We start from the raw sequence: 26,221 nt of genomic DNA, 5'->3' as shown, positions 1-26,221 counted from the left end.
ATCCAAAAAAAATTTGAAAATTCTCGGGATTAGTGCAGCCAAATAAAATCACACAAATCACATCAATTCAATTGCCAAACAATTTCATCAATAAAATCAAAACTAGGTAATTAAACCGGCAAAATTATCGACAAATTTAGGTTAAAATTTGACGCAACTGAAGTGTGCAAATCCCTGTTTTGAGCTCAAAAATGCAGCAACCAACCATTACACACATCAAATATGCAATCAAAGTATGAATCAATCATGCAAATTAGACACTTTTTAAGCACACACACACACACACACACACACACACTAATAAAATTGGCAGTTTTTACCACTCTTTAGGTTCGCACACAGAAGGGTTAAACTTGTCGAATTTGAAATGTGACTTCACAAATCAGTAGTTGGCCATGAGTACAACACAAATCAATCATCACATTTGAAAAATCATTAAGCACACATTGATTTTTAGGTGCACAAACATGGGCAAAATAGTGCACACACCTAAAATTAGGCATACACACACTCAATTAGAATACACGCACACTTGAAATTGACCATCCAAACATGCAATTAACTCAATTAGGCACCCAATTAGCAATCCACAATCACCAATTAGCAATTGAAACTTGTCAAATTCATTCGCCACCAAATCTTAAAAATTTCGGCATTACGACGGCATGAAAACGAACAATTGAAAAATTTTCAATCCAACATAGCATCAACGTAGCATTGCATTAACATTACATTGCATCATGGTGGGATTTCTATACAATTATACACATCCTTAGATTCTAAGGAGGTTGAGAATACCACTTTGATTACCTTTCCATTGAAGATCGATTGAATGGTCGAATGCTCCAATCCTTCATAGCAAATTAGTAAGTTGACAAAAATTAGTGAAATTAGCAAGGGATTAGTGTGAAATTAGAGTGTGTAAACACACAATAGGCAAGATACGGTGACACATTAGGGAATTATGAACACATAGCTTCATGCACACACATTCAAAATCCACAAAAACATAAACAACAAGTGAAATTAGTGAGGGAACGCATTCGATTATGCCACAATTACATTAGCGTAGGCCATCGTCCCCGGCAACGACGCCAAATGTTGGGGTTTCCATTGTTGCAATAGCTCTAATGACCAACAAAATTATCAATCCGGAGGGATGAGCTACCCGTTTAGGGCATGGAAACACTCACATGGTTAGTGAGCTAATCATGGCAACACATATGGTTAACTCTATGAGGTGAGCTTCTCGGCCTATGAAGGAGCTAAGCCACAATGAAGGGCAATCTCCACATCCACTTCTCTTTACATCTTATCAACCCAATCACACACACTAACGATTGCAAGATGCACACAACACTAATCTTATCATGCAACACACTAATCGCAAGCACACACACATAGATCTATCAAGCACCACACTCCAATCAAAGCTACATGCACACACAAGCAAAAGAGGGAAATTACACAAGATTAGAGAGGAATTAACCACTAATTAGTTATGATCTAGCTAATCTAAGCATCATATGCAATCATAAGAAGCATGAGAGAGGCATACTGAAAGAGAATGAATCATTGATTAGTGCTAATCAAGTCTCATGAGCAAGGAGAAGCTCAAGGACTCCATAGCCACACATCTCAAGAGCTCTCACCAAAGAGTGCTCTCAACAAATGAGCTTGAGAAACCTAATTTTTTTTACACACTGCCTTATATACCTAGGGAAAAAATACGCAATGTCCGGGCGCCCAAGGCCTTTAGGGCTCCACCACTTACTAAATCTGCTACCTAGGCACACTAATTGACTTGTTCTTTACAACTTGAAACTCCCATTGAGCCCGTAAACAGATTAGCATATTACAATGGTTTGAAATAAATCGAGAATATCGAATACATGACCATTCTGGGAAATTATGAAAAACGTGTAACTCCAATCTTTAATGCTTCTTTGTATTCATCCTCGATGTGCATTTGTACGTCTTCGGTCTTTAGCAACTTCTGTTAACTGAAGTTGGCTCAGTTAACATTACATGGAATCATATCAAAGGCTTTATTAAATTCCACAAAGCAACAATACAATTACTTACCTTTCAACTGGCTTTCCTCCATGAGATTATAAAGAGTGACAAGATGATCAATGGTGCTATAACCTTGATAAAATCTTGCTTGTCCTTTTTCATGCTTCCCATTCTTTTCAGCCCGTTTAATAAGTTTGATCTCCATTATATATCCAAAAAAACAAATCCATAAGAAACCCAATAGTTAAGTCCACTAGCTATTTACATTCTTCTCATAACCATGTTGCTGCTCTATTTACACCTCCTTGCAAGTTACCATGCAAGAACTCATTCTTCACATTCATCTAATGCACAACCTAACATTTTGATATAGCAACTGCAATAATAGTACATATATAAGCCATCTTGGCCATTGGGCTGAATGTCTCCTTATAATCAATGCCATAAGTCTAAGCATTAGTCTTTACTATCAATCTAACTTTGTACTTGGTCATTGAGGCATTTGCATTGTGTTTCACCTTGTAGACCCATTTTAATCCAATCACATTCTTTCCTTGACCAAATCCCAAGTCTTATCAGATTTAAGGGTAGCCATCTCCTCTCCACAGCTTGATCCCACTTTAGATCCTTGCCATATATGCATAATGGTGAGCTACATAATTGTCATAAGTCAGCCTCTATGTATGATTCCTTACTCTCCCAGATCCTGGATCATTTTGGTAGTCCGGTATTTTTTGCATGCATCTTTCTTGCTTGATGTTGTCACAGACGTCCTTGTTGTCAAGGCTTTGTAATAGATCCACTTGAATCACCATCATTATGACCTACATGGTATCCTTCGGGTATCATCAACCTATCCTTTTCTTTTCTTGATACATTTTATGAGCTTGCATGGCTTACTCTCTCCTGTAACCTAACTCAAGACCCTTAGCCATAGTCGTGGTCTTCGCAAGACCCCACACATTAGAATGCATTATCTATAACACATTTTTGTCATGAAGAAATGATGTCTTACAAATCTTGTGCATTTTAGCCAACTCAAACACTGGCATATATGTCACAAGCTCGTGACTTTGCATAGTGTTCATGCTTCAGACTACTATATAGAAGCTGTGAAAATTGTGACACTAATCGAGCTTCCTGCAACACCAAAAATGGGGATTTGTAGAAACCCAAATCCCTACATTCTTACACATGGATGCACTCTAGCACCATAACCGAGGCCAAAATGCGCTCAAAATGGAAATATGGCTACACACACACAACCTAGAGAGCACACAATGGAGATAAAGATGAAAGCTTATTTTTATCTTCTTCACAACTCAAAATGATAATAAGGTCTACTAAATATAACAAGGACATACAACATAATAAGAGACTATGCACAACGATCGATGTGAAACCGCTAGTGAGAGAGCCGGTAGTAGGATAAATGTATATCACTCTTGATAGGTTGACCATGTCAATGAAGTGGAGCTACAATACCATTGGCGATGATCCTCGCGTCAACTACCTTGTGCTAGTAATCAAGGTAGACAAGAAGTCATCCATGTGTACCAAATTTTGATCTTATCTTAATAAGTGGGTGCATGTTTCCACTTTCCTTGCATGCAAACTTTTCTCCCCTCCTTTTTGCTTGAACGATTGTTCTTAGGGCTGATAAATTCTTGTGAGAACCTTTCTAGGAAGCTTCCACTGCTTTCGTCTTATTTCTCACCTTGCATGCATTTTGGCTATAGAAATTCACACTAACAAGACAATTCTAAACCATTTTGATCTTATAAATCTTGTTGGGATCCCAAGAGAATTTTTCTTATGGATTTCACGTATTTGGAAAACAAATTTACATTTAGAAAACTATGCATTACCATTCTTTTTTTTTCCATAACTCACAATATGTGAGTGAAATTATATTAATAAACATCCAAAAATTTACAAGCCAAAACCTTGCTTAGAACCGACACAACAACATGAGACCAAGCAGTAGCCATACGACCATAGCATACAATAGCATGAGACCAAGTACATCGGCGGAAGAGGGGGAGACACCCCATGAACCGAACAACATCTATGTCCATGGCTGAACAGGGTGCCAGCCTGGATAAAGAAACAAACAGAAACCTACATGTTGAAAAAGGGGTGGGGCCCATAGTCGTCCCCATCACCCAGTTGGAACTCTAGAGGTGCCACCACAAGAGCTCTTCTTCCACCAGAGCACATCATGCCTCAAGAGTTAAGAGCCAAAAGGTAGCATACTTTCACCCCAATGACCTCCATAATCAACCTCACCAAACATGAAATCCACCAAACCCGATCCGTCACGATCTACACCAACCATACCCCGATCGTGCCACCAAAAATCCCTTCCTGATGAGACCCTCAACCTTGAGATCGAAGATCCACAAACCAGCAAGAGCACCAAGAAACACCGTCTAAAAACCACTAGTTCCCCAGTAGGCGAGCTGACAACCAAGAACCACCAGACTTGATAACGTCCCCAACGAGCAGATCCATGAGATAACACGCCCCCAGGCCACAAACCAACTCCATGCAACATCGACAAGCCGATCACCAAGGCCAAGGGGTGCCATGAAATAAACACCACCCACCGTCACCTGCTTCCCCCCCCGATCGAAAAGCCTCAAGTATATGCAACCACCACACCGACACGAACCAGCAAGACCCACAGTCACAGCTGGCTCAACTACACAAGGCACCAAAGCAAAGATCACCCGAACGCGCTAGCATTTGACTCCAAGCAGAAGTGGGTTGCTACCAAGCCCTGCATGTGCAAACATTAGCCCTGCATGAACTATGGATTACCATTTTGTTACCATGTACATGTGGTAGTGATGTGTGTGAACACACTAGGACCGTCGTGGCAATTTTTCCCTCGTGCATTGCATATACACTCATCACTCTAGGGCTATCTATCTTTCCATTGCACACTAAGTAATACTCTCTTTGTTGTGTGCCCTGAGCTTCCTTTGTCTTTTCTAAGCTGTGTGTGTTTCCCTGCAATCCTAATTTCAACAATTAGTATCAGAGCAGGTCACGTCCACCTGAGCTTAGTCGCCAGTGTCGCCATAACACCGTTGCTTGTTTTCTCAAATTTTAACAAGCTTTGGTGAGCATCAGCAGGTCGACAAAAAAGTTGGGAGATCTCGTAGAGCTCAGTCTGCTCAGAATTTCACTTCAGGCTCATTTCGACCTCTGTTTCCACTACAACCAGGTCTGCACAGGGAATTTTGTCATTTTGTGTAGAATTTTTGTCAATGCCAATTACTACATAACAAGTCCCATACAATCTACTACGGGTTGTGCTATATAGCACGTGTTGGTCTCACTTAGTTTCTCCTCATTTTGAATAGCTTTCATATCAGGTGCATGCATTATCCATGGCTAACAACAACACAGATGTGTTCAAGATATTTGTTGTTGAGGATAGATTGGATGGGGACAATTACCCTATGTGGGCTTACATGATGCAACATGTACTTGTATCAAAGCGAGTTTGGAACATTGTGCAGGGTATGGATGTACGTCGTGGTACTGTGGATGCAAGCGATGTTGAGGATGCTCCAGGTTTTGCTTCCAAGGTTGCTGCTGTCAAAGTTGTCTTGCCCATGGCTAAGCAGGCTCATTGGGATGTAAGAGATACGCACGCTCATGCATTGATTGCATTGTATATGAAGTGCACTAACACTCCTCACATCTGTTCTGCAAAATCTGCAAAACAGGCTTGGGATATTCGAGCAGGTCTTTATGCAAGTCGCAATGAGGCTAAAATTTCTTTGCTACTACATAAAGAGCTAGAATTGAAGATTATGCATGAGGAAAATAAAATGGACAATTTCCTTGCTAGTGTCAAGGATGTTAATGAGCAACTAATTTATGCAAGAGAAGTCATTTCTGATAGTTCACTTGTGCAAACTATTCTTGATGCCTTGCCAGACTTTTGCTAGTACTTTGAGACTTATGACCCAAGGAAATCCTGAAGTTGTCAAGTTTGATGCATTATGCACATTATTTCTGCAAGAGTCACTTTCCAAAAAAAACACGACGCAACGTGCAGTTGAACAAGCTTGTATTGCAGCTCAAAGAAAAGGTGGTGGAACAACAATGTAACCACTTCTTATGGTTATGTTGCGAGTGGCAAAACTTTTGTTCTCAATGCTCTGCTGGCAGCACTTCGTCATGCAATTCTGCTGATAAGGGCAAAAAGAAGATGCATTGCCATTATTGTAAAGCTAATGATCACTTGATCAAGCAGTGTCCAGAATTGAAGGCAAAAAAGGCTAAGAAGAAAGAGGTTGGATCCACTACAGGGTCCAATACAAGTGCAGCAATTGTAAGAGTCTTCTGCCAAAGGAGATTGCGATGCTTATGTTGATGTAGAATGGGCATTTAGTGCAAAGTGAGCATATATCCTATTGTCCATGATGTATGTATGTCAGTTGCTGCAAAGTCACATGTGTAGTATTTTAACAGTGGTGCTACAAAGCACGTTACCTCACATCGTAATTTGTTTACCTCTATTCAGTATGTCCCTCATAGGAATACGGTGACTTGTGCCAACAATGCCTCTTATCCTGTTCAAGAAGTTGAAAAGATTGTGCTTACTGCTGCAAATGGCAGTTCTTTCACACTTGTTGATGCATTGTATGTACCTGGGATAAAAAAGAACCTTTTGTCTATATCTGCACTTGCTAGACTTGGACTTGTAGTCAAATTTGTGGATGACAGATGTACAGTTCATGATCTCAGTTTTGGTGATGAAATCGTTGCATCTAGCCTTTTGTGTCGTGGGCTATATAAGTTCACTTTGTATGACAAGTTTGAACAAAATTTTGGAAATGCAGCTACAAATTCAAGGGTTGTTTCAGATGCAAAACTGTGGCATGCACGTTTGGAGCATCTGAATTTTGCTAGTTTGCTACGTTTGCAAAAATTTGATATGGTTTCTTCTTTGCTGCCTCTTGAAGCACCTGTGAAACATGTTTGTGAACGTTGTATTTTGGGTAAAATGCAGCATGCTAAGTTTCCAAAGGATGGGTCAGTTCATGCTACATGTAGATTGCAACTTGTGCATAGTGATGTTTGTGGGCCTATGCAAACTCCATCCTTGGGAAATTACTTGTAATTTGTGACTTTTATTGATGACTACTCCAGGCATGCATGGGTATATCCATTGAAAGCTAAGTCCGAAGTGTTTATGTGCTTCAAGAAATTCTTGTATGGTTGAAAATTTCTTGAAATATACTATGGGCACCCTCCATTCCGATCCAGAGAGGGAGTATATGTCTCATGAATTTAATGCATTTCTGGCTAGTCGTGGGATAAAACACCAATGTACAGTGTCATATACACCTCAGCAAAATGGTGTTGCTGAGAGGAAATACAGGTCTCTTACAAAAATGGCACAATGTATGGTCAAGAGTCAAGCTTTACCACATTTGTTTTGGCTTGAAGCTATCATGTGTGCCACTTATGTACTCAACAAGTGTCCTACGAAAGCACTATAGCCTATGACTCCATATGAAGCATGGCATGATAGAAAGCCATCTATTGAGCACATGCCTGTTTTTGGTTGTTTGGCATATGCTTTGGTGTCAAAAACACCACAAAAAATTGGATGATAAGGTTGTCAAATGTATTTTTGTTGGTTATAGTATTGAAAGCAAAGGTTATAGGTTGTATCATCCACAAACAAAGTGTATTCTGGTTTCACAGGATGTTGTGTTTGTGGAAGACCCTGTTTAGCCCTTGTTGTCATGTATTAGAGATAGTACTGTAAGCTCATAGGACATTTATGACACTTTGTTGCCTCTTTTCAGTGGTTGAAGTAAGATGATGGAGCAAAAGACGCCATGCGCACACTCACACAACCCAGACAACTCAACACCACACAAGGAATTTACTTGAATTCCAACCCATACACACCACCACTCAAAATCTCCCTGAAAACTCTACCCACAAGCTCAATTCAAACTCCAAACGCCTCGACCTACAAGCCCTTGCCTGCACGCCGACACTACAAGGTGAGTCGAGGTGATCAACACTTGAAATCACACTTGATGGTGACCAAAATATACAAGAAAAACCATAAAAAACCCAAAAACTCCAGCCACAAATGACCACTCTCAAACCATTACAAAAGCTTCACCAAACTCCACTCTGTTGGACTCTTTGGAGTAGCACCAACCCTAATGGCACCGATACAGGGTCACATAGTCTTGCAGAAAGCCGCACCTTCTTCCCTCAATTCCTTGCACACACACATTCATGGAAACCTCAGAACTTCCACAGACTCTTCCAAGTGCAAAATTGAAGAGAGAAAGCTCTCATTCACTCCTCCACACACTCGAAAACAAGACGGGAACGCAACGGGACTGCACTAGACCACCTGTAGGAACCCTACTCCCTCCCACACACAGAGGGGTGAAAGTGTTGATATTTCTCTTCAAAAGTCCTCCCTCAGCCTGGACCATCATAGCACCGTGAGTGATGTGGCAATTTGAAGCCATTTCACACCTTTTTTTTGGCTAGTTTTGGCCAGTTTTGACCCTTGGCGAACATTTTTCGCAGGAAAAACCCCAAACGGACTCCAAAATTCACCAAATTTCGCACGCTTGATCCTCCATACCCAAAGCACTTTTCCACATCCCCAAATTCTATTTTTGACCACTTCTAGGGCGGTGCACGCATCGCCGCAGATCAGGCGCCGCAAATAGACAGTTACCGCAGGTGTCAAACTTCTCGAGTGGGATGAGAGTACCCACACTTGTCACTTGCATTATTTACATTCTAGAAATCTCAAACACATTATCTAGAGCCAAAATAAGCCACCTAGAACCATATCCAAGGCCCCGATACCCTATACGGGCATGTACATGTGCCCGACTACTAGCGCGTGAACCTGACTATTCACAATGTGTACACGTTGCATCTTTTTTCGAACTTGAAACCACTTTGCAAAGCTCCCAAATGCATGTATTTACATATTTTTGAACATATGACCATGCATATAAATGCTACTTTGTACATGCCAAAAGTGATTTATCAACGACTGTAAATTCCAATGAGGCAAATGTACAGCCTATGGGGGTTTCTAAAAATGTTACAGATCAGCATGTTATTGATGTAGACGTACATGATGTACTTGATGAGGAAAGGGCTGAAAATGAGCCGGCTAGAGGTATGCCAAAATGACTGGTGCATTGTTATGACATGTGAGTGTCCACAAGTGGTTTTTGTTTCATGCTTGACAGTTCATGTATTTCATGGTTGAGCAAGAAGCAACCTACTGTTGTCACTTCCATTTGTGAGGCTGAGTACATGGCAGTCTTCACAACTACGATTGGGTGTGTATGGCTCAAACGCCTTATGGCTGATTTGGGTGTTGGAGAAGACATTGCCAACATCATCTACACTAACAGTCAGAGCGCATTGGCAGTTGTGAGGAACCAGTTTTTCATGCTCGCACAAAGAACATTGAGATGCATTACCACTATGTCAGGGAGATGCTCTCACCAGGAGAGATAAGCTTGGCTTATGTGTCAACACAAGATAACCTTGCAGTTATTTTCACAAAGGCAATGTCTCATGAGAAGTTAGAAGCTTTCCACCGCAAAGCTTTGGGCTTGCTCTCCTTTGTGGATTGATGCTGTCCTCAGGGCATGGTACTTCCCTTTACTCTTCGTGCCAGCCCTCGTTCACTGCATCACTCCCAGGGGGGGATTTGTTACCATATGCATGTGATAGTGATGTGTGTGAACACACTAGGACTGCCGGCACATTTTTTCCCTCTTTAGGAGGTTTTTTCCTCCATGCATTGCATATACACCCATCACTCTAGGGCTATCTATCTTTCCATTGCACACTAAGTAATACACTCTCTGTTGTGTGCCTTGAGCTTCCTTTGTCATCTCCAAGCTGTGTGCATTTTCCTGCAACCCTAATTCCAACACATTCTTAATATCTTCATGGCTTCTTTAAAGGTATTATGGAGTATGTGAAGGGGAGTTGGCCTAGTGGTAAAGGCAAGGGGTTTTAAGCACACTCACTATGGTTCAACCCCTATGATGTGAGAGTGTGGGTGTGTGGGCAAAATTCAATTAAACTATCTAATTCCAAAAAAAGGGGCATTATGAAGTATCTTTCTTTCTCAAGACAAATCATGTTTTAAGCCTCATGTTTTTGTGTTTTTGTTCCAATCATTTTTGGTTTTTTAGTAGAAGCTTTAGAAGAGAGTTCGGTTAGGCATACTTTCAATGTTTTCAGTGATGATTCAGACTTACCTTAAATGTTAATTCAATTTTAAATAGTCAATGGATCTTTTTATCTCACCTTTCATTTCACATCCTAACATCTCTACTTTTCTTGCATTCTATTGTTCTAAAATGCTAAAGTGAAGCTTCACCTTACATAATTCAATAAATTCTAAAAAGCAACACACACACACACACACATTGAACACACATTGAAGAGTTCTTTTTATTTCACATTTCATTTCATAGCTTCACATGGCTTGACTATTCTTGCATTCTATAAATTAATAATGGTCAATATTCAAGGATGTCTCTTTTCTTAAGCGGCCGCGTCGGCCGAGTTTCCTTCTCATAAAGAAGCGAACCGGAAATACTAGCATAAATTTAAAATTTGCAATATTTTTGAACTATTTTCTCACATATTTCATTGTTTTTCTTGCCGTTATCATGGTTTACAACCGGCTAGTCTCGATTTTCAACCGGCTCAAGGCTAAGCGGAGGCAATTCTTTACCGAACACTGATTCCAATTTAACTTAACCTAATGACTTGATCACTTTCTTATTTTTTGAGAGAGCCACTGTGACCCTTTCACTTGTTAAATTATTGGTGAATAAATTTGAACAATAATATTTATAATTAACTAAGCTCTTGTCAAAATAAATTTTTCATGACAATGCCTATAGAGAAAGGCCTTGATATGTGTCTCTATCTCCGTCTTTTGTCTTTCTCCATCCATGATCCACAAGCTTTATGGAGATTGTAAAGACAAGCCATTTTGCTATTAAGATTGTGGTGGGTGGGTGCAGGCCCCACTCCACTCTCTTTATACTAGGTATGTTGTGTATCCTAAACAATCTCTCTCTCTCTCTATACACACACACACACACGGTACAAACTATGGGCAAAGCATTTTGCTTTGTCTAAGATTTATAAGCTTCTTGATGACTTGATTATGATGTGGCAAAGAGAATGTTTGGTTTGCAGATACTTTTATACTATATACGATGGAGCTTAAAATTTCAAGCAAGAAGAAGCCCTTCAAGTGTCATTTGAAGAGTGACTTTACTTTTCCTTGAGAAATCCATCATTTTGAAGAGTGGCCACTTTTCTTACAGAAAGTCATTTGAAGGGTGGTTCTACTTTGTATTGTGAAAGCCATAAAGAACTCCCCTTTTCATTCTACACAAATGTGCACCTAGCCCTAAAATTTAAAGGATGACTCAATTTGATAGTTGAGCTTCAAGAAATGCCCAAATTTTGAAGCTTCCATGCAGCACATAATGTTGAGCTAAAACCTCGCACTTGGAACCTCCATGTATCATTTTCCCTCTAGCCTCGAGGAAGTGCACATTGCACATTGTAGCTTTGTGTAAAGGGTCAGATCCGGATGGTCTCGAAGTTGAATTGACACTACCCACACCTACTATGGGACACATGAGCATGGAGAGAGAGAGAGAGAGAGAGAGAGAGATGAAATGAAATGATATGATATATTAACGTATACAAAAGGCTAAAATAACCTATGGGACCAACAAGTTACAAACTAGTGAATCTACTACAAATAGGGAGAGAGGTCTCAAATAGGGCTTTCCACAAATATTTTTTTTAATCGAAGAAATTTTAAAATTGTTAAGAAATATGGCGTAGCTAAATAGATATTTGAATAGATTACTTTCTGGAGAGAGATAGATTTCACACACACGAGATTATAGAGTAGAGAGAGAGAGAGAGAGAGAGAGAGAGAGCGAGAGAGAGTACACACGATATACGTGGTTCATCCAATGTGGGCTACGTCCATAGGAAAGCAGCCACTCAATGGCTTTAGTACTTCAAAAGAAGAAGTAGTTTACAAAGGGATTATACTTCACTCTCACCACCTCACACTCACCTTGTTGCATCAACTTCACACTATGAAATGTGTGTAGAAATGGCCTCCTTTTATATGCCAAAAGGGCTACCCTCTCTCATGAGAGGCAGCCATGTGTAGCCGCCCTTGTGTAGATATTAGAAGTTGGACACACCCTACGAAAAATGACTGCTCTACGGATTATTATTTTTTGTAATTATTCATTTATTAAGAAAACCCGACATTTCACCTTTGTAAATATTCGAGCTTACAGAAGTTTCCAGATTGTATCCCAATTTTGACATTTAGATTGAGTAGATGGTTAAATTGGAACATTAGGGTTTGAGATTGTAAGGTATTTATACCACTTTTTGACCTTAATGAAAAAACCTTTTGTCATTTTTAAAAAGTTTGAAGTCTGTGAGTGAGCGTACTGTGTACGAAAGAGAGTGAGAGCTTCATCTTGACGCTACGTGTGCACCGGTGTCGAAATCAAGCGTGGAGAAGTGCAACGTGTTGCCCCCAACGAGAGCTACACGCCGATACCTACATTGCGCGCGTACGGTCCGGCCTTGCGAGCTCAACCTACGAGCTTCATCTTGTGATTCGGTGAGCATACGTTATCCGTTTTCACATTTCAGCATATCCACGCGTTAGCATTGAGTAGAGCTACACATTAGGCAATATAGATTTCGGAAACGACGACCTACAAATTTCGGCCAGACATCCTACGTGATTTTGCACCGGGTGTTTTGGGTTGGGATTTTGGTTCATAGACCTTAGGGAGAGTGACCTATTGGTGTTAGTAAGGTCTCCTTCAAGTTCTGTGGCATTTCGAGACCGTTTGATGGGTATTTGGCTCTTGTAAGCGTTGTAGAAAATCTCCTCTAATGCACTCCTGAAGGCTATAGCTTAGACATTGGTTAGAGACCTCTATAGGAATTAGTTCGGAGTCGGTCGAGTGTAGGTTGACACCCTATGCTTGCTTCCACGCACCTGCGGGTCGAGCTTCCTTCCTTAGTTGACAAATCTTGTTAGGTGAGTTCTCGTTGTGCTGACGTCCATCGCGGCGTATCCGTCCAACATTGGCGCCGTTGCCCGGGACGAAAACCCTAGGTAGGTGACCGAGACTAGTCCTTGAGGATAGGGATTCTTTGGCTTACCAAGAGTCTCGTTTTACATTTACATAGGATCAGAGGGTGGAGGACTCTTTAGGTCTTAGAGGGAGTCTAGGGAGCGTGTGTCTAGCTTAGATCCTTCAACTTAGGTAGACTTAGGTAGTTTTAGTTGAGTTGTGGTGTAGAGAGTAGGAGTTGGAGTGGTAGAAGCGGTGAGAGGAGAGCTTGAGAGTCCGGAGAGGCCAGGAAGAAACCAAAACACCATTATCACCATGTCACATGATGAGTAGGAGTAGAGTAAGTAGGACATCATGATTCAAGATCTAGAGCACTTCATGCATGTATACTTGCTTGTTAGATTCATCACAAGGTTGTAAAAGACGCAAAAGTGTGTTTGAAAGCTGAAGTGAAGTCCAAAAGTTGCTGTGAGTGTTTCTGATAGAGCTACAGAGCATCAGGAGCATTTCTATTACGAAAAAAATAAATTTTAAGCCAGGAGACATCCTACGCGTAGGATGTCTACAGGCTAATCCGGTGAAAATTTTGAGTTGACCAGTGTGTTCAAAAGGTAGGTTTTACCCAATTTTCACCTGGAAAGTGGATATTTGACCATATCTTGACAGGATAAGGCCAGATAGACTGAAATTGCCAGACATCCTACCCAAATTGTGCCAAGGCATTATTTTAAGACCAAAACCATAGGATGCCTGCATGAGCATGATCTGCATGATATATTGAGTGACTGAGAAAGGTTTCATCTCAAGTGGGTGAGAAAATTGGGTTCTAAGCAGACTTTAGCACTTTTGACTGAAAAAAGCTAGAACAGATAAAATTGGGGACTTTTGAAATCCAAACCAAAATTTAAGCATACCACTGGGTTGCTGACATCAAGGGGGAGCTGTGGATCAAGTCTGGGGTCAAACATGCCAAAAAGACATCCTACGCGTAGGATGTCATCTGTGTGATTTTGCACTCCAAACTCAGTTTTGAGCATACCAAAGTGATCAGAACCTTAAGGAGAGTCTGTGCTTTGCATTTGAAGCCATTTTGAGCAAAAATACATGCTACGCGCAGAATGTCTAACGCAAGAAATTCAAGCCAGAAACTGACTGTAGGCCTAGCAGGGTGTTGTATAGCTTGAGGCAAGCCTCCTAGTCAATTTTGGTCCAAATTGGGGTTGATTTGACTGATCATACCAACATCAGGCTGTCGAAATTTTTGATCCATTAACCAGCTTATAGGTGTCCAAATCAAAAAGTAAAAACAACTGTGGACTCACCACATCAAGGGGAATCCATAGTGCAAGAATCTTGGCAAAACAGAGCAGGAGACATCTTATGCGTAGGATGTCTACTAGAGCTTAGTGAAGAGAAAATTTGACTGAGGTTATACAGTGATGTTCCATTTTACTTAAGGGTTCAAGAACTTCTTTCAGAAGTGAATTTGGACCTTGTTTGACCTTTTAACGGAGTAAAGACAGAATTAAGACTTTTTCAGGTAAATTGATCGACATCCAAGGGAAGTACAGTTCCAGATTAGCAGACCTAATCTAGAACATCAGAAGTGTATAAAATACAGTAGTGGTTGAGGTTAACTCTCCAATAATACCAATCATTACTAAAATCACCTCTAGCGGTTAGATGCTTTGATTCGATTGCTGAAATTAAACGCTTGTGTACAGGTATATTCAGCGGCAAAGCAAGAAGTTGTGCAGAAACTAACCCTTTTCCAGGTGAGTGGTTGGATTTGTGATAAATTGCATTGCTAAGTTTGATGAATTTAAGATCAGGAAGATACATTTTTAGAGACCAAAAGGTGGCAGGTGACGAAGGTAGCTTAATGTCCACCGAGGAGAGTGTAACTCAGGCAAGGCTAGACCCACTAGCACCAATTATTGAGGAGGGTAGTGATACTGACACTTCATCAGACAAATCCTTCTTCATTATGGGTAGTCAACAGCCAGGAGGTTTCACCTATGACAGACCAATGCCAAGGGGAAGCACCTCCCTAAATCCTTTGAATGATCCCAAGTTCACTGTAATCTTCTTAGAAGGAACAAACTCGAGGGAAGCCCTAGTTTATTCTGACTATCAAGGATGCAAGTGTATTTGTATTGAAGAAAGGTCGGCTCAGAGACTGGAGATAATTCAAGTCTATGATGATGGAGATAGATTCCGAGACGAAAAGGGGAACCACTATCTGATAGTTAGTAACCCTGAGGATTCAACAGATATGGAGATAACGTGGCAAAAGGAAAAATGGTTTCAGAAACTCAAGAACCACCTCCAAAAATTGATCGACCTAGAGCGCTTTTTATGTATGATAAGAAAACAACCAGGGTTTTAACTTATAATGAGAATGTGGGAATTTACAAGCATGAGAGTGTTGAGCCAGCAGAGGATCACACCCACATTTTTGCTCACACTCATCATTTTGTAACCATTGATTGTAATAAATGTCTTTCCGACATTAATTTTGATTTGAGTCATTCATTAAGTAACGGGACTCAATTGAGTTTCAGCTTGTAATCCCGAAGTAATTTCACTTGCTGATGTAATTAGTTAGAGATGTTCTCACCTCCAAGGCTGAGGTATATAAGCCAAAGTTTTTGTAACCTAAAGGGGAGATTATTAATCAAAGTGAGTTTTTGAGCGCCGTGACTATGTCTGAGAGACAGAGAGAGAGAGTCTTATCTACTTGCTACGCGAGCTACGGAGCCGCCATTGGAGAAGCGACACCGCCATTGTGTTAGCAACGGCGAGAGCTATGCACAGATACCAAGAGTGCGCGCTATCGGCTTCTATGTGTGGTAAGTTCCTACGAGCTTCGGTGTGAGTTTTCTTCCAACTCGTGTGTCGGAATTGAGCGTGCAGCATATCTATAGAACCACAACGAGTAGAGCTACACATTAGTACCATCGGGGTCAAGTTTCGGTCACCTGTATATTTCGGCCTATCTTCATACGCGTTTACCGCACGAAGTGGTTATAGGTTGAGTTTGCAGTTCAAGTCTTTAGGGTGTTGTTCTTACCTAGTGTATAGACTTCCCCTTGAGTTTGAGATCGATTCAATGATTCTAGATCTTGTTGCGTATAGCATTCGTTCGTAGTACGGATTTCAGTCACTTGCGTATTTTAGAACTTAGATTTGATTTCCTTAGTAGTGATTGTCATTAGAAGGTCGAGTAGGTGATTTGACACCCACCTAGTTGTTTCCATGCGCCTGCGGGTCAAGCTCCGTCCTCGTCTGAAAAATTCTGTTGTTGGTTGAGTTCTCGCTATTTAGCTTCCGCTAGCGGCGTAAACATTGGAGAAGGCTTAAAACCAAGAATAGTCAAAATCTGGGACGAAAGACATCATACGCGTATAATGTCTTTTAGCACATCCACTGCTTATTTTTGATATCTGACCTGACAAGATTGTTACAAACACTGTAGAAAGCATAAATATCAAGTCTTGACCCAAATTGATGAAAAAGACATCATACGCGTATAATGTCTTTGACCTAATTTTGGACATATTTTGATACTTTGCCAACACAGATCTATTGTAATAGCTGTCTAGAGGTTATATTTCAAATTTCATCCCATTTGGATCACAATTGACCCAAAACAAGTCAAAAGCAGAAAATTGCCAAGAAAAGCCTAAATTAGCCATAACTTGCTCAAACAGAGTTCAAACTGAATTTTGTGAGTGGACAGAGCATAAGGGGGCTACTGAGAGTGAGCATAACCAAAATAGTCCAAATCTGTGAAAAAAGACATCATACGCGTATAATGTCTTTTTCAGCATAACTGCAACAAAATTCTCACTTGATGAAACAGAAGTTGTCCAGCTGACAAGATTAAACAATTGACCAAGTATCAATCAGTTTGGATCAATTCTGACCACAAAAACTTGGGAAAACAAATTGCCGAGACGGAAAAGTTAAAGTCCTTTAGGGGAATTGATGAATTTGAGATCGGGAAGGAATCTCCATAATAACCAACCAAAACAAGGGGAACAAGCAAGTGTCATATCAACCGAGGGAAGTGTAAACCAAAGTTGGGTGCAACCATTAGAGCCGATCTTTGAAGGAAGTGTTTCTGATACTTCTTCAGAGAGATCTTACGAGATTTTCACCGAACACTTGGAACACTTGAACCTGAACAACAGAGAAAATATGGCAGCAGGACCATCAAACCCTTCCGCCACAATGAAGCTATTGTTCAAAAAATACAAGTACGACAATGAGCAAGGTGCCAAGATCTACAAAGATGGAATGGATCGCTATTGTGTAAAGATAGAAGATAGACCTAGTGAGTTCAAGGACTTAGTGCCTGTGAGCTATAGTGGAGATAGATATCTAGATGACGAGGGTACCATGTACTTGGTAGTCCTAAACCCTATCATTGTGGACAAGTGGGGATTGATGGGCACCAAAGCCAAAGTAGATGAAGAACTTGAGGAGAAAGCACCAATAATGAACTTCCCTGATGCGAGGTAAAGAAGAGAGAATGAAACTACAAGGATCAGCACTGATAACATCTATGTGGGGCTATACAAATATAATAATGGGGAGCAAGATCTCTATTATAGATGTGAAGAACCCTACACTGGAGAGTTGACAGACCAAAAAAGACTTTATGTCTTTACCTACACAGAGGGATCGGAAGTGAAAATTGCCGCTTACGACAAGTATGGGAGGCAATACTCAACAATGGGCAAGAAAGAATTAGAAGGATATACATACTTTGGGGGACCTCTACATCAGTATTATGTTACTTCTAGCTCACAAAGACCAGCACCAACAAATGAAGTGCAAAACCCAATGACAACAGGAGGACAAAGAATTCAGGCTGCTGACTCTTTCAGTCAACCTCAGTACTCGAAGCCCAGACCAATGGGATCATTACATTCCAGAGAGTCAATGGATACGAATCGAGGTAGTGCAGTTCCAATCCCCACATATACCACTCCAGGTCCAAGGTTCGAAGCGGAACCATCACATTTACCTCCTAGTAGTAGACTCACGACAGGGGAACCGACAAGGGTAACCCATGAAGTCCATGATGCTAGAGAAAGCTTTAGCCGGGACATAGGAGCAATGAGATTGGTAGCAGACCATAGAGGTATGAGACCATCTCAAGTAGCCAAGTGTATGCCAAAGAAGTATGGTGGTTCAGGAGATCCGTATGCACATGTGTCACTCTTTAAGCAAGTCTTAAGAGCTGAGCAGATAACAGATTTCCATACACAATACGAGGGATTTGGTCTTACTCTAGAAGGTACGGCATTGACATGGTTTCAACCACTGAACAGAGGGGGATTCCATGACATTGACCATTTGCTAAGAGAGTTTGCTGAGGAATTCTCAAAACGAGGGATTAAGCACAATACGGTCTCACAAATATATGCTTTTAAACAGAGAGAACACGAAAAAGTGAAGGAAGCTTCATTTCGCTTCAAACAATACATTGAGAGATGTCCACTACGTGAACGACCACAAGATGACAGACTATCTGTTCTCTTTATTGAAGGATTGAGAAACGACACTCTCAAGAAGTACTTGCACTTGAAAGCTTGTACAAGTTTCGAGCAAGTAACGAGAGAAGCATTGTACTTAGTGGATAACTGTACGGTTTATGGAGAGGTGTCAGCGGATACATATTTTGCATCCAGTAGCTCTTCCTCCGTAGCGAGCGAGACTACCACTAAAAAGAATGTTCAAACAACAACCATGCCAAATGTAGAGCAAATGATAGAAGATGCTCTAAAAAGGATGGCACCACACCAAAAACCATTGCCAAAACCACTGAAATGGTGTGCTATTGAACAAAAATGGACAAACCACCCAACCGAGGAGTGCTATTACAACAAAGGATATGTAAGGGAGCATCAGTATGCACCTCCTGCTCAATTAGCACCACCTCAGGTACATCCAGTACCTCGATACCTAACGGGAAATGTACCAGGACCTATGGGGATAGAAAGACCGCAACCGGTATTGGGACAACAACCACCTTTACCAGGAGCAAGACCAGTGGGCATTAGATATGCACCAATCTTAGAGAATCAAGAAGAACAAACCTTAGTGCCTGTTCAAGCCTATTATGAAGAATCTGGTGCACACATGTCTCCAACTGTGTATTACCCACCAGAAGAACCCAAACAACCAGAACCATGGAGCATGATTGGGAATGTTGGAACACCAACAGTTACAAGTGCTTCTGATGAAGAGAGATACAATTTGGACGCAAGAACATTGATGTTCATAGCTCATGGAGGGTTAACAAGACAAAGACCATCCTATCCACAAAGGACGAATCAAGCGGGACCAAGACCAGCACTAGGACCCTGTTACAAGTGTGGAGGTGACCATCTGATGAATGTTTGTCCACATACGGAAATCATTAGAATTAACGCTTATTGCACTGAGTGTGGGGTTACTCACTTCATTGAGGATTGTTCAAAGAATCCAAACAAAGTGCAAAAGACGACATTGAATATGCTAGAAACTATTCCTACCAGCAGTGGGTCCGAAAATGAAACTCTGATACCAACGCAAGTTGTTACTAGAGCTCAAGCTAAGAAAACCACTAGAGAACCTGAGAATGGAAAGTTAGCGACTGAAGTGGTTAGTCAAGGACCGCGGAGTCAAAGAAACACATGGAAAGCTAGAAAAGCACGCATGAAGTTGAGAAAAGAACGTGAAGACGCTATTCTAGCTGAGGAACTAAAGCGAACTAAAGATAGATTAGAAAAACTTGAGAGTCAAAACGGGAAACGAGAGGTGAGCCCGGAAAGAACGAAACAAAAGAGTATCAAAGAAACAACGAGCTTAAGCTCAGGGGGATCAGTGCTAGTCGACAAAGTACACGAACCATTGGACGCACTGATGAGAGCTTACGAAGCTAGGTTAAAGAACAACCAAACACAAGAACAGAGGTGGATGACATACCCAAACGCGGAATTGGAAAAGCAGAGACTTGAAATGTGCCAGAGAATGATCGAGACTGCACAAGCCTTATTAGAACCACCAAGAGAAACAATGAATTGTGGAACGGAAAACCCAATTCAGCAAGAGACTATCATTTCACGGGTAGCTGAACAGACTCCCAGTGCACAAAAGCCTAAAAATACACACAAGGATGACCCCATAGTATTGAACACAACCGATCAGGAGATAGAGAGTTTTCATCCAATCATACAGAGGATTTACGGAAGAGATGAGGATTACAATGAATTTTGGAAACAAGTGAGAGAGGCAAACTTTGCAAACGAGCTAAGTTGCCAAGCTAATCAGACAAATTGGGAAAAGGACATCAGGAATCCTCCCATAGTGGAATTTGAGGCAGGATCTCAAGTGGACTTGGATCTGCAATCTTACTGGGGAGATGGGGACTCTGTTAGAACAATGGAGAGCAAACCTCATTCACTGAATACCTTACCTTCATACTTAGGAGAGTATGAAGCAAAATCCGAGATTAGAGCACTTCCCTCACGAAGAATCTCATCAGAAAAAGTCATGGACTCGCAAGGATTGATAGAGATCTTGTCAACACCAGTGACATGCACTATCACTCTAGCTGAGTTTTTGAGGCTAAGACCACATATGTGGACCACTGTAGGAAAATGCTTGGAGAAATTTGGGATAAAAGACCCAACATCGAGACTGCAAGAGGGTATACAAGAGCTGAGCAAACCACAAAAGAACGCTAAGCCTGTACCCTTAAACAAGGTCGGAGAGTATTGCGAAGGTGAAGAGGGGAATACAACCTTACCAGTTGAATTCCAAGGAGTGAACACGATGGAAATGCTAGACAGCGGAGCTAGGGTAGCCATTGCTACAAAAGAAATCTGGAAAAAATGGGGGAAACCAGCAATAAGGAATACTAGGTTGAAACTCCAATTAGCAGATGGACACATGGAGAAACCTATGGGGTTATTAGAGAAAGTCGTAGTAACTTCTTGCGGCATTGAATACGAACATACTTTTGCTATTGTCGATTTTGGCAAGGAGAATAACTATGATATCATACTGGGAAGACCATTCATGAGACAGTTGAAAATGGTCCAGGATTGGGGCTACGATCACATATACGTGAGAAATATGGAAACCACTACACGTGTGAACCTGAGAGACCATAGCTACAAAGATGTGAACCAAACACCGGTAGAGGAGTTTGATTCAGCTACTTTGGCAGGATCCGAATTTCCAGCTTGGTTAGGTAAGCCCAAGGAGTTATGGATGTGTGGAGCTTCGAAATGTGGAAGTCTGAGGCGAGAAGAATATGTTTTAGAAAGGGCTATCGAAGACGAAACTTATATAGGAGAACCCTTTCCAGAGGACACGCTTGAACCATTAGAATGGACACACATTCTAGCAACCCTAGATGTTTGTGCAATTCCGGATGGTCCCACAACAAAATTTTGCGACAAGGACGGGTACGACATGGTTCCGCACTTCATGTTGAGAACTACACTCGAAAAAGAAACTGAAAAGAACGATACACTGGAAAAGGAAGATGAAGAAGAGGTGTTTCACGACATTCCCGATCATCGAGAGTGGGGAAATGAAGCAGACAACGAGTCAACGGACAATTCAAGCGGAAATGAAGAAACTATAACGGATGTCCGATTTTATGATTTTCCGAACCAAACTAAACAACATCAGAAACGCTATAGAGCAAAAAGAAAAACAACGGGGGTTAGAACCAATCCGATGCCTAGAATAAGAGGAAAAAATCAATTCCTAATGCTAGTAAAGGCGGAAGATTGTGTTAAGGATAAGATTTCTGGAAGAATGAGAGGCAATGAGCAAAAGAGCTTACGAAAAGACAAAAGAAGCTCAAGAAATCAAGTTCAAAGGAATGAAACGAAAACTGAAACAGAAAAATCAGAAAAGAACAAGTGCAACAGAGAACACACGGAGTCCAAGTTAGAACGTAGAAACAAGTACAGAGAGCTCAAGAAAACTCTGAAAGAAGTTTGGACGACAGAAATTGAGAGTGGAGAGGACGAAAACGCCAAAATCAAGGAAAACATGGATGTTCCCTCTCACTACAGGAAATTCACAATAGAGGATAGGAAGGTGGTATTAACCCAACCTATTCGAGAGAGAAGGGAGAACGAATCTTATGACGGACCGGAGGATGCAAAAAAAGTTGATTTAGCAGCTCCAGGTGAGACACCTAGACCGGTGTACATAGCCACAGATTTGTCTCCAGGCGAGGAAGAGAGACTTTTGAGTCTTCTCAGAGAGTACAGGGATGTGTTTGCATGGTCTTATAAGGACTTAAAGGGAGTTGACCCATCAATATGCCAACACACAATCCCACTAAAACAAGACGCAAAGCCTAGCAGACAGAGACCATACACATATAATGATACGTTTGCTAAGCGAATCAAAGAAGAGATAGATAAGCTAATGGAAGCTGAATTCATATACGAGATTGAACACACCGATTGGGTATCTCCGATTGTGGTGGTACCCAAGAAGAACGGAAAACTCCGAGTGTGTGTCAACTTAAAGAAAGTGAATGCTGCAACAATCAGGGACAATTATCCCCTGCCGATAACTGATCATGTTCTAGAGCGTGTATCAGGGAAAACAACATACTCCTTTCTTGATGGTTTTTCATGATATAACCAGCTAGCCATAGCACCGGAAGATCAACATAAAACAGCTTTTGCAACGGAGTGGGGAATTTATGCTTATCGGGTTATGCCTTTTGTTCTAACCAATGCTCCCGCAACCTTCCAAAGGCTGATGACGCATGCTTTCAAAGAATACTTAAGGTTGTTTCTAGAAATATACATGGATGACTTATGTGTACATTCTCTTCTGAGAGATGAGCATCTAGAACACCTAAGAAAACTATTTGAGAAATGTAGGACATATCGCATTTGTCTCAATCCTGAGAAATGTGTGTTTATGGTCCGACAAGGTAGAATTATGGGACATATTGTCTCACAAAACGGAATATCCACAGATCTAGAGAAGATAAAAGTTATAGTGGATATGCCTAGACCAACCAATGCGAAACAAGTACAGAGCTTTATGGGACATTGCGGATATTATAGACGATTCATTTACATGTACGCTATAATAGGCCAACCACTTTACAGGCTAATAGTGAACTTTGAATGGACAGAGGAATGTGAGGAATCATTCAAGAAATTGAAAGAGGCACTCATTACTGCTCCAGTCTTGAAATCACCAGATTGGGAGAAGATATTCCATGTGCATATAGATGCTTCGGCATATGCAATAGGATGCATTCTGGCTCAATCAGAAGGAGGAAACATGGATTTTCCTATCTGTTACGCCAGTCGACAGCTCAACAATGCAGAGAAGAATTACACCACAACAGAGTGAGAGGGATTAGGAATGATATATGCTGTGAAGAAATATCGGCATTATCTTCTATCCAACAAGTTTGTGTTTTTTACGGATCACCAAGCCTTGCTCTACCTAGTGAATAAACCATGCAATACCGAGAGAATAGTGAGATGGTTCATTATCTTACTGGAATTCGACTTCACGGTAGTAGTAAAGAAAGGAATAACACATCTTAGAGCTGATCATCTTTCACAATTGACGAATGGAGAAGACCCTATAGGAGTGGATGACGACATGCCAGCCGCGTACTTGTTCAACATAGAAATGATACCGAAGTGGTCTCAAAATGTCGTTAGCCTATTAACCTATGGAGGAGAGTTTGATAGAAGAGAATACAACCAGAAACATATTGCTATTCAGCAATCCAAGAATCTTCAATTGGTTGCAGCAAGGTTGTATCAATTGGGAAATGATCATGTTTTACGACTATGCATCAATCCTGAGGAATATAATATATATCTGCGCGAAGCACATGTTCAGGAATGTGCATTTCATTGTTCAAGAAGGAATACATATAGGAATTTGTTACAATTGGGAGTCTATTGGCCAGGAATGAAAGAAAGCGTACATGAATATGTCACTGTATGTATTGTATGTTCATCAAAACCGCCAGCAGAGTATTCGACATTATATCAGATAATGATCGCTCCGGAATGGAGTCAGTATATTGTTGAATATCTCACAAATAGAACTTTCCCAGAAGGAACGTCAAAAGCTCGTCAGAAATCTGTAGAGACAGAAGCTAGAGATTACGCTTTAATAGGAGATCAACTCTATAAGAGAGGTAAAGACAACCAACTTAGCATTTGCGCATCAGAGTCTGAGTATGTGATAATCCTGGAGCAAGCTCATGGAGGAGTAGGTGGAGGCCATTTCTCAGGTGATAAGACAGCAAAACTTGTCTTAGCCGCAGGAATATGGTGGCCAACATTACATATGGACGCTGAGGAATACGTTAAACGGTGTGATGACTGTCAGCGGACCAAAGTACCACTTAAAAGAGATGATATGCCGCTTAGACCAATGATGGGGGCAAGAGCTTTTGTAAAATGGGGGATTGATTATGTCGGACCCATTTCACCTCCTGCATATAAGACTCATGCACAATACATCGTTGTGGCTACAGACTATCTAACAAAGTGGGTCGAAGCAAAGGCAACTCAAAAAGCAGATGCCAGGACCACGGCACAATTTCTATATGAATACGTCTTTGTACGATATGGATTGCCAATAGAAATTGTGAGTGATCGAGGCACACATTTTATAAATGAAGTGATAGAGATCCTTCTAGATGAATTCATGGTAATCCATAGGAAATCAGCCCTGTATCATCCACAAGCAAACGGACAAGCTGAAGCAACAAACAAAACCATATGCACGGTCCTTACGAAGATTGTATATGAGTCGAGAACTGACTGGGACCAGAAGTTGCATTCAACATTATGGGCATATAGGGTAGCATATAAAACATCAATAGGAACGACCCCATATAACATGGTTTTTGGGCTAAATGCTATCCTACCAATAGAATTCTTGATTTCAACCTTAAGGGTGGCTAAGGATCTAGAGTGGACAGGGCACGAGCTTTTTGATAGAATAGATGACCTGGAAAAGCTAGACGAGCTTCGCCTAAAAGCAGTACCTTCTATCTACGCTCAAAAAAGACGACAAAAGGAATTTTTTGATAAGCATGTGCGGACTAAAGAGTTTAAGGTTGGGGACTATGTCCTAGTTTACACTCTGAAACAGCATGCTAAGAAGCTTAAAAAGCGAGGGATGGGACCTCTGGTGATTAAAGATCTATCACCAAGTGGAGCCGTCAAGCTTGCTACATTAGACGGAGAAGAAATGCCCAATTGGATTAGTGGATGCAGAGTGAAAAAGTATCTTTTGCCGCTAACCCAAGACATGCTTCTCAAAATACATCAAGAAAAGCTGCGTGTCCAGAAAAAGAAAAATATTGTGGAGGAAGCGCAAGCCGAGGCGAAGGAAAGAATGGAGAAAAGAAGACTACTGCGTCAGAAACAGTGCAATGAAGGAGCAATACGAATAAACGCAGTCAGTATAACAGAAATGGATAATGACAAAGAAGAACCCATCATTGAATGCAAAGTAGGAACCAACCAAATCAAAGCCAGACCACTATTGGATTCAGGAGCTCAAACTAACCTACTTTCACTCAGTTTGTATAGACAATTGACAAATGACACTAAATTACAAACTGCCAAGCAAGAGTTAAAGAGTTACTCTGAGAATTCAATCAAAACTGTCGGATGCACAGTTTTACATATACAGATTAACCAGTATGTGTATCCTCATATGTTTTACGTGGTTGAAGACCAAGCTACACAACACCCATTATTGCTAGGACAACCATGGCAGAAGCAATACAATGCAATGATTGACTGGAGTTCTAAATCAGTGCTTATCAAATACGAAGGTGAAAGTCAATCAGTTAAGTTCACCAAAGGAGCAGTGCCAACTCCAAAGGAAGAATCCAAGAACAAAGGTAAACAACAACCAGAGAAAAAAAAGAAGCAATGGCAACCAAAATTTTCTATACAACTGAATTGCTCTTCGCCGAGGAA

Source organism: Adiantum capillus-veneris, chromosome 2 (assembly GCF_014529385.1).
Source record: "Adiantum capillus-veneris isolate H3 chromosome 2, ASM1452938v2, whole genome shotgun sequence".
In the NCBI taxonomy this organism is placed as follows: Eukaryota; Viridiplantae; Streptophyta; class Polypodiopsida; order Polypodiales; family Pteridaceae; genus Adiantum; species Adiantum capillus-veneris.
The sequence above is the reverse complement of the archived record's forward strand: the minus strand, read 5'-3'. Positions refer to the sequence as shown.